This window comes from Canis lupus, chromosome 3 (genome assembly GCF_048164855.1).
Source record: "Canis lupus baileyi chromosome 3, mCanLup2.hap1, whole genome shotgun sequence".
Lineage (NCBI taxonomy): Eukaryota > Metazoa > Chordata > Mammalia > Carnivora > Canidae > Canis > Canis lupus.
This window is the reverse complement of record NC_132840.1, coordinates 7,814,619-7,831,061: the sequence shown is the minus strand read 5'-3', so window position 1 is coordinate 7,831,061 and position 16,443 is coordinate 7,814,619. Positions and strand designations below refer to the sequence as shown.

At 52.5% G+C, this 16,443-nt stretch overlaps 1 protein-coding gene across 1 annotated transcript in view; it reads left to right on the top strand.

Moving 5' to 3' along the window:
* Positions 1-16,443, top strand: part of SMPD3 (sphingomyelin phosphodiesterase 3) — an 82,442-nt gene that overhangs the window by 42,453 nt on the left and 23,546 nt on the right. Inside the window, exon 2 of the mRNA XM_072816338.1 lies at positions 10,750-10,813. The gene's annotated coding sequence lies outside the window, so the exon portion shown is untranslated. The remainder of the gene's footprint in view (positions 1-10,749; positions 10,814-16,443) is intronic.

Below are 16,443 nucleotides of genomic sequence, written 5' to 3'. Positions count from 1 at the left end.
GAGTCTATGGACCGCTGTTGGCTCTTGGGGGCCAGTGCCTCCGTAAGTTTGCAGAGAAGTACCTGGTGTGGGCCTGGGATTGTGGTCGGTCAGCTTGGCTGGCATTCGGGAAGGAGGTAGGGGCGTAAAGTTCCATCCAATGCAAAAGTAACAGATCCAATCAGTCATCCAATATTCTTTGGCCTATGTGACTCCCTAACCACCAGTTAGAAGAGATTCTATCCCAGTCAGAGCCGGTCAGAAGTTTGCCACATACTTATGCTCTGTAGCTGAGAGCTTTAGGATTCTCGGGCACAGAAGGGGCAGGAATGGCCAGCCTTGCCTGCTGGCTTTTTGCCCAGGTTCAGTTTTGAACAGGAAGGTGTCCCAGGTGTCTGGGCACTTTTGTCAGGACTTGAAGGATGAACCATGGCAGGATGAGGCCAAGGTGTGCACATGGCCAGTCTGAAAGATGCCCTTGTCTGTGTCTAGAATGCATGAATGTGTGTCTCTAATAATGGGCAATACTGGAAAAATTTTGTCTTTCTAATCTTTTTAAAACTATCAGCAAATGGGTTCCTCTTGTCTGAGTCTAATCCAACCACCACTGTTGTCTAACTCATTGGACCAGCTTCTGAATCTTGATAAATGTTGCTTTAGAGCCACCATATTGAATTAGGAGCTGATTATATCTGATTTACCCTGTAACAGGGTTAGGTCCATTTCCTAGGATGTAGCAGAAGGGCCTGATGGTCACCAAGCTGATCCATAATTACCTCTTAAAATTGTAGTCCAAATGGGTCATGTCAACAACAACCCCCTATTAAGGGGGTACCCCGGCAGAGCTGGGAAGCATTTGACAAGAAGTACCATGGCTGTGGGCACCTCTGCAGAGTTCATGACACCCTCACCCAGGGCCACGTGGCATGTATTTGAGGGTGCCCCTTCCAGAGGCCACTTGCCAAAGGCAGGAAGTAGGACCAGGAGGCTCTGTGGCAGAGTGGATTGAGAAGAGCTCTGGTTTCAGAGTCAGGCAGAGCTGGATTCAAATCCCACCTCCTCCATGGTGATCTTGGGGAGCATGCACTCCTCTTGGAGCCTTGGCCACCTCATCTGTAAAATGGTGACAATAGTAGCCACTCTGCTATGCTGTAATGTGGGGATGTATGATGACCTCAGGAACTAGGCCTCAGCCCCACGGAGTCAGGAGCTTTGGGGTATCACGGGCAACACGGACGTTCCCCATTTATAATGAGGTGCTCTTCTCTAGACAAGGTTACTACTGAAGCCATGTCAATACCTGATTGTGGACAGGCTATGAAAAGCTGGTAGTGCGGGCATGAAGTAGCTGATTGGGCTCCAAGCCCCCAGGAGAATGGGGACCACTACCCACCCTCACACTGTAGTCAGTTGCCTCTGGGGGAGCTGGGTCTGCAAGGTCCTTCTGTGTGGGTGTGCCCAAGATGGGATGGATGGCACTTAGCTCTTCTGGACCCTATGGGACTAGAACTGATTCCCTCCAACTCAGGTGGCAGACATGTCAGGGACAGGGTGACCAAATGTGCAGTGGGGCATCAGGCCGTGGGGCAGTGGGAGTAGGATGGTGGCCCCTTCTGCCAAACTCCGTACCTCCACCCTGAACCCAGTCTAGAAGCAGCAGAGGCCAAAAGCCCCCATCTGGGGAAAGCGGGGCCTCCCCCTGCAGCCTAGCCAAGCCTGATTTTGAATCCTGAAGTGACCTCCCCCATCCCTACCCGGAGCGACAGTTTTCCTACTTCGGTGTTTGAAAGAGTCCCAGAGCCTCAAGGTGCGGGAAGAGGCCCTGTGGCCCGAAGAGGCCCGGAGAGTCTGTTCCCTTGCGCGGAGCCAACCGCTACAGCCTCGGTGTTTAAAAACGATTGAATCAACAGAGGGACCGTTCATCAATATTTTTAAAAAAGGACTGTAATTAGAGGTTGGTGAACCCCCACGGCTCCTGGCCACGATGTCAAAGGCTTCCTTGACCTGGAGCTGGGAACAGAATGAAAAGCAACCACAGACACGGTCTGCCTCGGCGTGTTCCGCCACAAATCCCACTCGCCAGGCGCTCCCCACCGAGGCTCATAAAAGATTCTGTGGCTGATAGAAATGGCATTTCACATATGTCCACGTCCTTTCATTCCTCGGTGGTTTTTCTTTCTAAACTTGGGAATACGGGCGTCCTATTTTAAGAACATTAATTACTGTCCAACTTCAATGTACTAATGGGAACAAAAAAACCACCCAACTTTCAACTGAGGAAAGGAAACAAAAATAATTCATGGGATAATTTTGTGTTCACATCCCTCAAGGTTGCCTGAGAACATTTGTCTAATGCATTTATTTATTTCTGGTCAAGAGAAGTGAATAGCTGGCTTTTTGGTGGTTTCTGGAGAACGAAGTGAGGGCTGGCCACCTCAGACCAGGATCCCTGGTCGGGGCTCAAAGAGGTAGTGTCAGGAAGGCAAAAATAGAATGAGGGAGTCGGCAACAGCTTTGACACATGGTTTTCTCATCCAGGGCCTGCCACATAGGGCCCTCCTTTTCCAGCTATTCTAAGTGAAAAAGAAAAGAAGTAAGATTATCCGAGAACTACATTAAAAACAAAAAAACACAGAGCTCTATTTTAGCCACGTTTTCTGCGTTCTTCCGCCTTCTCCCAAGTGTTCATTTTGGCTCCTCTTTCCTCACCAAAGCTAAAATGGGATGCGTCCCATGGTTCTGTCCTTGACCCCATTCTGTCCCTCCCCGGCCCTCGTCCGCAAGGGAGCCTTCAGTGCAGCGTCCACGTGGCCAGAGCTCAGGCACGTTCCACACAACCGCCTGCCTCTTGGATAGTCCCCCTCCTCCGATAAGGCCCCCAACTGCCCAGAACCAGGTCTGATGTCTCCCTTTGGAGGGTCACATCTGGGGCATACTCTTCCCCCCAGAGCCTTGTCTGTATGCTGGTGGCCAGGACTGTCTGACAGGTGACACCTTCAGAGGCAGGGACTGGAGCAGAGGGTGCTCCCTACGAGATTCCCTGATAGTAAACTAAGGGGAGACTGGGGAGGCCTCCCTCAGGCCTGAAGGGGAGGAGCAGCCAGCCAGGCCAGCAGGGGTTCCAGCGCGGGATGGTGGGGGGACAGGGTGAGGAAAGATCATCCGCCCTGAAAGAGACCAGGGACTGCAGGAGGGAGCAGGAGAGCTGTGGAGGCGCGAGGAGGGAGGATAAGACTGGCGAGCAGTGACACAGCAGGGTGTGGTGGACCTAGGACATGGGTTTCATCCTGGGGGTGTTTCCAGCTGGGAGGTGCTCAGGTTTGCAAGGAGAAAGAGGACTCTGGCTTCTGTGTGGAGGATGTAGGGTGGAGACCAGGCTGAAGGACCTGATGAGAGATGATAAGTCTTGGCCAGGATGGCCCTCTGACACCCAGGGACCCCCAACAGTAGCTGCCTGGCTCCTACTGGCTTTCCCTTCCCGGCCGCCCCAGCTCTGCCCAGACAGAACAACCCACAGACCGAGTCACACTCAGATGTTAAGGGCAAATAGTGGCACCATCCACCTCAAATCCCTCTGGGACGCAAGAGGGTGGCCACAAAGAGGGAAAGGCGGTGGCCACCAGCCTTCCCAGACTCCTGGGGGGTTCCTCCCCTGCCTGTGGGTGCCTTCTGAGCATTAGGGAGCCCTGTGGGCTCAAAACACTGGCCAGGATGGGGCCACGGACAAGTCTTACTCAGAGTCTAGGCTCTGCCACTCTCGCTATGTGATTCCAGAATCTTCCTTTATACAAAGCAGCCTACCTGATGCCCTACTTCAAACACCTGTGAAGTTTTCTCACAGCCCTTGCTGTGCCACCTGGTACATACAGAGGGAATCGAACGTTCTGATGACTGACACTCTGGCCTGGCCAGAAGCCATGGTGTTAATCCAACCTTGGTTCCCCGAGTGCCTTTCGGGGATCAGGCTCGGGGCTCGGGGTTCAGGGGGTCCTAGGCTTACGAGTCCGATGCCCGGTGGGGGTGCGACTGAAGCACGGGGGCTGGCAGCTGCAGAGTTGAGCCGCAGAAGATGGGTGCCAGGTGGACCAACGGGGAGGGTGTCGCGGACACTGGGGACAGCATGTTCAAAGGCACGCAGGCGTGAAAGAGCGTGGTGCGTTCCAGGTAAGACGAGAGCTAGGGGTGGGAGCCATCAGAACCAACCAGTGGGAGGGGAGGAGCGGCAGGAATGAGGCAGAGGGAGGCTGGGCCGGCACCAAAGGCCCCCCCAGACCAGGCTGGGTAGAGGGATCTGTTCGTTGCACGGAGGGAGCTCCAGTGCTGGATAGATGAAGGGGCAGATGACCTCAGAGTGGCTTGTGCTGGGGACCCAAGCTTGGACATGAGCCAGGGGGACAGCCCGAAGGCGAGCCTGGAGCTGTGCAGCTGAAAAGACGAGAAGTGAGGCAGCCCAGGGACGGAGGGCAGAGGAGCAGCAGGGACCGGAAACGGACCACAGGCTGGAAGTGACTGGCCTCGACTCTGGTTGGGACAGGGGGGCGGAGGGAAGGCCCGAGCAGAGCCTCTGCCCGCTGCCTGCTGCCCGGCTAATGGGGGCTGGGCCCCCCGAGGCTTCCAGGGGCAGAACTCCCCTCCGCCTTTCCTCCATGGCTTTCACTCCCTCTCTGTCTTTCTCTCATCTTTAACTGCCACCAACAGAAAAACCAAATGCTTTTTTTTTTTTTTTTAAAGATTTTATTTATTTATTCATGAGAGACACACACAGAGAGGCAGAGACACAGGCAGGGAGAAGCAGGCTCCGTGCAGGGAGCCCGATGTGGGACTTGATCCAGGGTCTCCAGGATCACGCCCCAGGCCAAAGGCAGGCGCCCAACTGCAGGTGTCCCCCCAATACTAATTTAATCATCTGATATAGTTCCTTGTTTTTAATCTAAAAAAATGAGTAAGTTGAAGCAAAATTTCCTGTACATTGTCTCTCATCTGTGTAAATGTCTAGATTTTCATTTTTCCTTGGTATATTTAAAAAAAAATCATTTCAGGCATCAGGATGAGCTTTTACAACACCCCTTTAGTGCCCAGCTGCCCCTCGTACCGCCCTCCCCAGAGAGCCTGAGGCTGGGTGGCACAACCCAGGCTTATCACCCAAGGGCTTGACATGGAGCTCTTCCCCTGTAGGGTCTGCAGATCTTTTCTCCAAGCCAGAGGGCACCTTCTTAAACCCCAGGATGTTGACATTTGGATCAACTTTTATTTATTTATTTATTTATTTAAAAGGTTTTGTTTATTTATTTGAGAGTGGGGCTGAGGATAGGGACAGAGAGGAAGGGAGAAGTGGACTCCCCGCGGAGTGGGGCTGGATCCCAGAAAGCTGAGACCACGACCTGAGCCACCCAGGCACCCCAAGATCAAGTTTTACAAAACGATTTCACTTTGAAAGACAAATAGCTAATAAAATAGATTCTTTTTTGGTAACCACCCATACACCAATCAATCTGTCACTTGGAAAACTGTTTCCTGAGAGGTGTGAAATGAGGCCACTCTGGAGTTCTGTGGGAACAGAGAGACCCCGAGAAGCCTTCCACTCCCAGATTACACTTGGCACCCCAAAACAGGGAAGCTACCTGATTCAGAGCATAGGGAATACACAGCTGATTAGTTGTTCAATCAATACCAACTTTTGTAAGAGAGCAGGAGGTGGCTGTCCTACTGTCTACATAGAGCCAGCCCACACCATCACGGGTATATCTTGCCTCTGTCTCTGTCCAATTCCATCCCTATTGGGAAAAAAATTTTAAGTAAGTATTCCCCACCTAGGGGGCTTCTTCTGTGCTGCAGACTTTCAAGAGACTTAAAGCAAAGGGTCAACACCACCAACACAGATCAAAAGGAGAAGCCTTGGTTGTAAGACATGGCCTGTCTGTGCCCACCAAGGCCGCCATCAGAAAACAGAGACACTCACCCCCTGCACACTACTTTTGGATCTGTGCTCGGTTTCTACTTGCTTTTTCTACCTTTATTTTCTCTTAGCTCTAATTCCCTCACTGCTTTAAAAAAAAAAAAAAGTCTTATTATCTTGTACATAGAACACATTTTAAGTCTTTTTTGGAACAAATGGAATAAATCTTAGTTAACAGAACCTGCTTCAAAGCAGCTCTACCTGCAGAATTCTGCTGTACCAAACCTAGAAGAGCAGCAGGCTCCTACAAGTGCTAAACACAAAGCAGCAGCAGCACACAGTGGGCCCTCAATAAATGTCAATCAGTTTGTTTTTTAAATGGTGGAATCTGAAAGGCTTCAGGAACAAATGAGATGGAGTGAGTAATAGCTGCTGTGAAAGAAATGTGACCAAAAAATATTACTAATAGAATAGATCAGAACCCCCACCACCAAGCCCCTCAAAAAAGCTGTAATTCCATGGTGGACACTAGAAAAGAAACATGTCTGTCAGTAGAAGTCGGGATAACTGAAACAAAAGAGCAAAGAAAGAAAGCAGTGATGTCCGGGCTATAAAGTGACATGTCAAACCAGAAATGCAGACAAAGAAGACAATCAGAGGTACAAATAACCCACTGGGAAATGGGAAATGGTGTCACAGCCCTACAGCAGGTGACAGAAAGATAAACGGGGTGAGGCACACGATGAAGGAAATGTCAGAAAAGAAACAATACAAGAAAAGTTTCAAGAGATGAAAAAAAAACAGCTCAGCCTAGAAATAAAGAACGCACACCGTGCCTTTCAAGGTTAGCCTGAGAGAAAGAAATCAGTATTTGCTAGTTACAATTTGGAATGATAAATGATCTGGCAAGCTGAAGGGAGATATGTTCATTTGAAATCAGATAAGAATGACAAGAGAACTGACATCACAAATAGTGAAGACAAGATGACTCTCAGGAAGAAATGTGCCATTTGAACCACACATGAGTGTCCTAACCACATGGCAGTCCTAAGTAAGACTCACTCTGTGTAAGAAGAAAACAGACTCATTTGAAAAATGGGGGAGGATTTATGCATAATTATACTTAGAAAGAGAGAGGGAATGTCTGACTTTTTACAAAAATATGAAAGACAAAAGCTGATATAACAAGACATTGGAATTAGAATGGACTGGCTGAAGGGATGCCTGGGGTGGCTCAGTTGGTTAAATGTCTGCCTTCAGCTCAGGCCATGATCCTGGAGTCCTGGGATGGAGTCCTTGCTCAGCGGGGAGCCTGCTTCTCCCTCTGCCCGCCTCTCCCCCTGCTTATGTTCTCTCTTTCTCTCTCTATGACAAATAAGGAAATAAAATATTTAAAAAATATATAGAATGGACCAGTTGAAAAAGAAAAAATAAGTGGTCTGACAAAAATTCAGCCACTCCTAAGATTTAACCTACACTCTAATAATTCCCAAATCCTGCTCTAGCAGACTTCTCTGCTGAGTTGTGGGTCTGATTATCCCATTCTCACCAGCCATCCCTAGCAGTGACTCTGGGGTTCTTCTGCACCCAGCCAATAAGGTCTCCACCAATGCACAGACAAGCCTGTCCAACCATGCCTCTCCCCTTCCCTTGGTATTGGAGGTGTAGGGGTAACTCCTTCACCAGAGTACAGTCAAGATCCTTCCCAAGCCCAGCAACTGCTTCTCACCCTCAGCCCAAGGGATTTCTGCCAACCCAACTTAGTCACAGCTCTGCATGACACCTGACCCTGACACTCAGCTGGAGGACTGTGTCACTTTACATACGTTTCCAAATATCTCTGGGTTTGAACCTTGTTGACAGTACCTGGCCCCAGCATTAGCATGTGGATAACTAAATCAACCTCCAAGGTGCCAGGCCCTTTGCACACATGATTTCTGGATCTAAGAAGTCAGAAAGAGAGGAGAAACTGCAGAAAAAGGTAGAAACGGAGGCATCTGGGTGGCTCAGTGGTTGAGCATCTACCTTTGGCTCAGGTCATGATCCCGGGGCCCTGGGATCAAGTCCCACATTGGGCTCCCCACAGGGACCTTTTTCTCTTTCTGCCTGTGTCTCTGCCTCTCTCTGTGTGTCTCTCATGAATAAATAAATAAAGTATTAAAGAAAGAAATAAGGTAGAAACTGAGGCTTGGAGAGATGCCCTGAGACCACTTACTGGTCTAGGGAGCAGATCCATCCAGCTCCACAGCTGGTTCTGCTAACTGGGCTGTGTCTCAGGGGACGTAGAGGCATCCTGGAACCTGGACCAAGCATCTAGGGACATGGTTTCACTTGGGGCTGCACGTCCATCAGAGGTCACTCCAGGTGCTGGTCTGTGGTCCAGGGGCCTGCGGCCTTGAGGCTCCTGGTGACAAGCAGGCAGGCGCGTGCTCAGGACCACTACTGGATCCCTAGACACTGCCGCACTGTGCTGGGTAAACAGCCCACTTTCCACACCCGCCCCCCAGGCCCGCCCTGCCCCACTGCCTATTTAAGCAAGAGGCCCCGACTCCACTGGCCCAGGCACCGCCAGCTTCCGGAGCTAGGAGAGCAGCCCTGCAGGCCTCGCTCACTCGGGGATGAAAGGTCCTTCTGTTTCACCATATCCTACCGGTGCGTTTTGAATGATGCTGCTGAGCTGGGTTGTAGCGGGAGCTGATTCTGCTGGCCTGGGAGTGTATTGAGATGTGTAGCGGGCCCGAGGGAGGCTCTGATTGAATTTTTCCTATTTCTAATCCCTGACTTGATGTGATCTTATTTTCAAAGAGGCAGAAAGCCCGTAGTTGGTGAAAGGACAGAGGAGAGCATATTTCAAAACACAGTCTGGCTGAGAATATCAATGATCTGAGGTGTTTTTCTTTTCTTTTGAGGAAACAGAAGTCCTGTAATTTCAAGGTTGTAGAGATCCCATTTGCCCCTTGGGAGCCCCTCCCTAAATAGCCAGTTGCTGTCATTTAATTCTATTTTGAAAAAATGTGCAGAGAATTTTTTTAGAAGAGTTTGGTGAGGGAGGGAGGTTGTGTAGCTGGAGGGAGACAGTTTGGGGAAGGTCTCACCACAAAAGGTCTCCTCGAGAAGCTTCTCACAGAGAGATGGATGAAGAGTGAGCTCCTCCCCACTCCAGGGTAGTGGGGCCTGAGAGTCTCAGAGGCTGGGATGGCTCAGGAGAGGGCTGCCTCCTTCGTGTTCTCTTCTAGATGTTTGCCAGTCTGTGGCCTAGGGTCAGGTCAGCCCACAGAGAAGATAAGGACAGAGGTGCATGCAGGTCATCAGCCTACGGAGGGTGAAGAGACAGACGTGCCAGGTACAGGGGACCGGACCTCTCATGGAGGCCAGAACAGCAGGCCGCATCTGGACGCCCCAGGCTCTGGGTGGGGAAGGATGCCTACCAGGTGGTTAACTCAGAGGAAACAAGTTAGGGTGTCCACAGGGGAGAAAGGGTCCCTAGGGGAACAGAGGACCTAGGGGCTGTGGCTTCCTTCTTGCCACTCTAATGTGGCAACATCAGGTACCCATGCTCGTGGCTGTCCAAGACCCTGGAGTGACCCCCGGCGTTACAGGGAAGGGGGCACCTGATGCTCAGACAGGTAGCAGACCCAGCCCTAGAATTCAGGTCTCCCTGGAGCTTCTCCCTATAGATTTCTAAGCAAGAGAGAGCCAGATATTTGCCAAGTGAAGAAACACTCTTGCCAGCCCTTCTGCAACATCTTTGGCTTGTGGACCGAGGGACTAGGACTTAAATTTTCAGATTCTTCTGAAACACAGTTTGAGTGATGTGCAAAATAAGTGTATATAAATGACGGGAGCTGGTCCAGGGGAGCGCTGGGGAGCAACGGTTGCCTCGGAGATGTGACGGTAGTAAAGAGAGTCTGGCAGCAGAACTGGCTTCAAAAGGTGCAGGGCCAAGCAGGGAGCAGCGCACGGAGCCGGGCGGGGCGCGGGGCTGAACTTCCCAGGCCTGAGGCCAGGAGGCCGGGCCTCCAGCGGAGGATGAGGCTGGAAAGTCGAGGGCGGACTTGGGGCTGGAAGGCGGGACTAAGGAGCCAGAGGCGCGCCTGAAGCTGAAGCCCGGGGGCGAGGGCCGAGAGCGGCCGGGTGGGGCGGGGCCTGGAGAAGGGGCGGGGCCAGCCCGGGCGGGGCGGGGCCAGGGCGCGAGGCCCCGCCCACCAACCCGCCGGGGCGCCTGTCTGGAGGGAACCCGCGCATCGTGTCCCAGGCCTCCACCCGCACGTGTGCTCCCCACCGTCCCCTAAAGAGACCCGCTGAGGTGGCCGGGTGTTTGCTGAGCTCCCCGGGCCAGCCTCCCCTCCCCTCCGCTCCCCCAGGGCGGCTTCCTCCTGCCTCCCCCACCCCGCTGTCCCTCCTCTAGGCCTGGGTTCGGCTCTCCCCACCCCCACGTATCTCTGCGAGATTACACACAGCTCCTGGGGGAGGCTCCGACTGTTCTGGCTTCCCCCTCTCAGATCAATCCGAGGCCGCGAGGCTGGGCTCTGGGTCAGCCCCTCGCCGCCGCCCCGCACGTCCCCGCTGGCCCCGCCAGCTGTCCACGTGGAGATGCCCTCCCTCCCACCGTCAGGCGCAGTCCTCCTCACCTGTCAGCCCTCGTCCCCCCAGGCCCGTGTAGGTCTGCGCACGAACCCCCGCCCCGCCCCCTCCGGCTGCACTTCGCGGGGACAGCCGCGTCCACACCCTCTCCTTGGCGACGTGGAGGGTGTGGCGCTGCCTCGGGCGCAGGTGGGGCCCCTTGGTCTTTGCACCTGGCTCACCTGTTCTGGGCTGCTGGGTAGCTGTCGGTTGAGTTCCCGGCACTCGGTGAACCGCTCTTCTCCTTTCAGGTCCTGACTGCGGTGGCGCCCCCTCTTCAGACGAAGAGAGACGGTCCCAGCGGCCCCTCCTCAGGTAAGACAGGGGCTTCTGGAGGGGCGAGTGCCCGTGCGGGCCGCCCCTCAGGCGTGTTGTCTGTAAGGAGGGGCCTGTGGAATTGCCTAAGAAAAGGTTCTGCTGTTTGGTTAAAAAGTCTGGGAACACAGCTGGGGTAAGCCGTCGGGGCTGGCCCCCCTCCTACCCGGAGCTCCCCAGCCGAGTACAATGCCCGTGGAGGGGTGTGTCTCACCCACCCAAATCGGTGGAGAAAACACAAACTCCTTCAATACACGGGGAACACTTGAGGCAGCACTTCTCCAAAGTGAAGGAATACAATTTAAAGATCTTGGGAAATGCAACCAGATATCATTACCCACTAAACTATTTTGAAAAAAAAAAATTTTTTTTTTAATTGCTTAAAACCCAGAGCCGGTAAAGATGCTATGAAACAAGCACTGTCAAACAACTGGTGGAAAGAGATTTGGGCGGGAGGTGGGGTGGAAGAGGGGGTTGCTGACACTTGTCAGGCATCAGGGGTTCCTATTATCTGCCTACTATGTCCCCAACACAGCTAGAGTCTGGTGATGGGATAAAATACTAGTACTTGCAGGAGGACGCAGGCCTCGGAGTTAGAAAACAAAACCTGCATTCTCTGAGACTGGAGGTGGAGCGGGGGTGGTGAGCGGCTCCAGGGCTGCTGTTGTCCATCGCAAGAGCAGAGTCCCTGGTCTGCAGAGACAATCCATAAGGCCACCTCTGATTCTTCCTCCCTTTGCTTTGAGGAATAGAATGTGTCACCATTGCTCAGGCTCCTCTCTCAGTTCTGTTTCTAGCTTGGTACATCTCAAGATGTAGGGGGCTGGTCCCCCTTCTGGTGTGCAGACAGCAAACATGAGCAATAAATGCACAGAAACCACCAGCTGTCGAGAGAAATGACCTGTTTCAGCCAGGTCAAAGGTCCTCTCGTTATCTTTGGGGCCATAGAGTAGGGGATTGGCTGGGGCTTAGTAAGAGGTGGGCACTGTGACTTTCAAACCCCGAGCCCCCTGCTGGGGCCTCATCCCAGCACACAGAGGAGGGCTCAGGAGGGAACAGCCCCAGCAAAGGCAGGGAGGTCTAGAAGGCTGTGGTGGGGAACCACACAGGGCCCCTGGGAATTCAGAAGTCTGAGGCAATGCAGAGTGATCGGGATGCTGCCCTTCCCTGCCAGGTGCTTGGGCGTCTTCCTGGGGTCAGCAGGGGCCACTGAAAAGTTTAACAGGGGAGTAGTGTGGTCTACTGTGTAGTTGAAAAGTTTAAAAAGATCCCAGTAGCTGCCATGTGGACCAGAGGAGGGGAGGCCAGCTGCCAGGAGACAGGTGGTGGCTGTGCAGCGTCTCAGTGGGACAGGGCGGGGCCTGATCTGGCCATAACCGTGGGAACCGATAGTAGGGGTGAGGGAGGCAGAACTGGTGCTGATGGGAAGAAGCAGGGCATGGAGGATGTCCAGAGTTTCAGGGACTACTCAGGGGACAGAGCTGGTGGGGCGGCAGTGGATGAAGAAGTCAGCTATCAGGAGAGACACCTGGGAACAGGTGACCCTGAGGGATCAGGCACGAGAGGAGAGAAGGGGCACGGGTGCCTGGGGGGCTCAGCGGTTGAGTGGCCGCCTCCCGCTCAGGGCGTGATCCCAGAGTCCTGGGATCGAGTCCCACATCGGGCTCCCTACATGGAGCCTGCTTCTCCTTCTGCCTGTGTCTCTGCCTCTCTCTCTCTCTCTCTCTCTCATGAATAAGTAAATAAAATCTTTAAAAAAAAAAAAAAAAGGAGAGAAGGGGCAGAGGAAGGTCTAGCTCCTCAGGGTGGGCAGGGGAGGACCGGACAGCAACGGATTTGGAGAAGCAGCCCCAGGGCCAGGAAGGGAAGAAGGATGGTGGCCCAAGGACCAAGGGCAGAGAGCCAAAGGATAGATGAGGATCATGCAGTTTAAGCCTCCTGTTGGGCTTATTTTTAAAAGCCAATCAGGTTGAAACTGCATAGACTGTTTTCTCATTGGTGCTGACCTCTGTTCTGGCTATTTTCTTTCCACAACTCTCCCAGAAAGCCTCGTGAGACACCCTGTCCACCTTCTGTCTAGCGGTGAGGGGGGTGCAGGAAGCCTCAAAGGGGTGGGGGGAGCGCTGCTAGGACCCTCAACCAGCCAGGGGGTCGCTCAGGCCTCCCAGAGTGCAGGACACAGGGCCGGCCAGCGAGGCAAGGCTCCCCCTGCCCCGAGCCCAAGGATTATCGAGGCCAGCCTGATCTGTGTGCTGTAGGGAGAAGCTACTCAGACGTTCTAAGCATTTAAGTTAAACAAGCCCAGCTCAAGACAAACTGTCAATGAATGTGCTGGATCCTCCTTTCAGGCCCATTTTCCACAGCTGCTCCTGCCCGGTGGCTCCTCACCCGCCTCCTGGGACCCGGTGGGTCATTGTGGTCAGGGCGTGGCCGAGCGGCAAGACCTCCTGAGCGGCTCTGCCTCCCGCAGGCCTGCTCTCAGCTCTCCCAGACTCTGTGCTTTATCTCCCTCCCTTGCTCGCAGCTCGCTGCTCAGCAGCTCGCTCCACCCACCACTTACCCCTTTTCTGTCTCCATGCCCTCTAGGAGGACACCCCCATACTAAAATATACACACCTAGAAAGCAAATGTTCTGCCCCCAGAAATCCCTGGGACCTCTCTGTGAAATACCCCAAGCAGTCAGAGTGCTGCGTCTGACTCATAGGAGCCGGATGCCAGGCGCCCCCAGCCCCCGAGTCGCCCCCCTCACAGCCTGGGCATGCACCCCTCAGCCAGCACAGTCTGACCATGTCTGACCCCCAACCATTAATCAGAGGCTGTTGCATCCAACTCAATCTGCACAACCTCGGTGGAGTCCTGACACTCCCTCCTCCTAAGCCTGTGGGCCTTGATTGGCCCCTGGAACCAACACTGATCCTTGGCAGAAGTTTCCAGTGGACCTACTTCCCCATGTGTGTGGACTTACTCTGCTACTTATATCACTAGCAGTGGCCTCTTCTCTGAGCAGAAATGGTTTCCAGTAAAAAAAAAAATTTTTTTAAGATTTTATTTATTTATTTGAGAGAGTATGAGCAGGGGAGAGGGGCAAAGGGAGAAGCAGACTCCTTGCTGAGCAGGGAGCCCAATGTGGGACTCAATCCTAGGACCTCAGGATCATGACCTGAGCCGAAGGCAGACGTTTAACTGACTGAGCCACCCAGGCACCCAGTTTCCACTAGAAATTAAAAGATTCAGGCTTAGCTCCCCTGATGCCTCATGGTCCTACGCAGGAATCAACTGTTCAGAACCATACACTGAGGGGATGGGAAGGAGTGAGTCCCCAACTTGGTCTGGATTTGGGGCAGAGAAACATCATTATTGCCATTTAAAATGGAGATCTTTCTTGAAAAGAGTCAGGTCTGGAGGGTCAATCTAGCTATGTACCTGAGAAACTGAAGGCTGTTGATCAGTAAGGCTTGTTTTTGGTAAATGGATTAAAGAAATCAGAAGCCTGGGGTCCCTGGGTGGCATAGTCGGGTAAGCATCTGTCTCTCAGTTTTGGCTTGGATCCTGAGATCGAGCCCCACATTGAGCTCCACTCTCGGCTCCGAGTCTGCTTGGGATTGTCTCTCCCTCCATCTCCCTCTGCCCCTCCCACTCGTGCACACTCCCTTTCTTTCAAATAACTAACTAACTAACTAACTAACTAAATAACTAAATAAATCTTAATAAGAAAGGAGGAAGGGGGTGCCTCAGTGGCTCAGTGGCTGAGAGTCGGCCTTTGGCTCAGTTTGTGATCCCAGGGTCCTAGGATTGAGTCCCCCCATCGGGCTTCCTGTGGGGAGCCGACTTCTCCCCCTGCCAGTGTCTCTGCCTCTCTCTCTGTGTCTCTCACGAAAAAGAAAGAGGGACGCCCTGGTGGCTCAGCGGTTTAGCGCCACCTTCAGCCCAGGGCGTGATCCTGGAGACCTGGGATTGAGTCCCACATTGGGCTCCCTGCATGGGGCCTGCTTCTCCCTCTGCCTGCGTCTCTGCCCCGCCCTCTCCCTCAGGAATAAATAAATAACATCTTTAAAAAAAGAAAAAAAGAAGAAGGAAGGAAGGAAGGAAGGAAGGAAGGAAGGAAGGAAGGAAGGAAAGAAAGAAAGAAAGAAAGAAAGAAAGAAAGAAAGAAAGAAAGAAAGAAAGAAAGAAAGAGAAAGAGAAGGAAGAGAAGGAAGGAAGGAAGGAAGGAAGGAAGAAAGAAAGAAAGAAAGAAAGAAAGAAAGAAAGAAAGAAAGAAAGAAAAGGAAGGAAGGAAGAAGAAGAAGAAGAAGAAGAAGAAGAAGAAAGGAAGGAAGGAAGGAAGGAAGGAAGGAAGGAAGGAAGAGAAGAAAGAAAGAAAGAAAGAAAGAAAGAAAGAAAGAAAGAAAGAAAGAAAGAAAGAAAGAAAGAAAGAAAGAAAGAAAGAAAGAAAGAAAGAAAGAAAGAAAGAAAGAAAGAAAGAATCAGAAGCCTTCCTCTAGGGCAGCCCGGGTGGCTCAGCGGTTTAGCGCCGCCTTCAGCCCAGGGCGTGATCCTGGGGTCCTGGGATGGAGTCCCACGTCAGGCTCCCTGCATGGAGCCTACTTCTCCCTCTGCCTGGGTCTCTGCCTCTCTCTCCCTCTCTCTCTGTGCATCTCTCATGAATAAATAAATAAAATCTTAAAAAAAAAAAAAGAAGCCACCCAGCTGCCCCAAATCAAAGTTTTTTGTCTTGCTCATACGACATGTGGATTAGTGGGGGCCCTGCCCCATGTGTCCTCACTTTGGGATGCAGGCTGCTGGAGCACCCACCATCATGAACACTACAGGTAGATGTGGCAAAAGGAGAGAACTCTGGAAGTTAAGTACTCTGCTGTTAAGTACTCTGGCCCAGCAGTGACATATATCACTTGCTCTCACATCTAGTTGGTCAGACAGAGCTGGTCACATGATTCCACCCAGCTACAAGAGGACCTGGAAGAGCAATCCTGCCTCATGCCTGGAGAGCAGGCTCCAGCCCTTGGGGGCCCAGAGGAAGGGAAGCAAGAGTCCTATCCTAGACTGGGAGGCAGAGGTAGAGACGAAAAGGGAAACATCTACCCAGATGTTCACAAAGATAAAGTGTGCTTATCTTTTAAGTAGTCATTCCTAGATGGAGACGTGTCCCTGTCTATACTAGCATGTCTACATCAGCAATCCATATCCAGAGCCAAGGGTTCTCATTTCCCTTTTCAGAAGTGCAGGCTTCAACAGGCAAGAATAGGTGTAGGCACAGCTACCACTACCAGAGGGGCTGGAGCTAGTGGGAACCCAGACCTGCAGAAGACCCTTGGAAGGCAAGTTTGGTGGCAGCAACTAGAGGGAACCCCTGGGGATCCAAGTTAGAGATCCCCATGATCTCTAACCCCACTAGCCTTTGCTGTGGACAAATGACCGATTCAGTCTGAGGCAAATGAAGCTCAACATCTCACTCTTGGGGGAAGCAGGCTCCGGCAGCCCCCAATCCCTCCCAGTTATACATTCTGGAGCAGGCTCTGAAATCCCACAGGCAGGTCGGAGCCCTCTCGAAGCAGGCAGTCCTCGGTTTAGCCTGAGTGGGGTTTCCTCTCTTAGGGGGAGGGAGTTCTTGCTGGTGCTGTCAGAGCCAA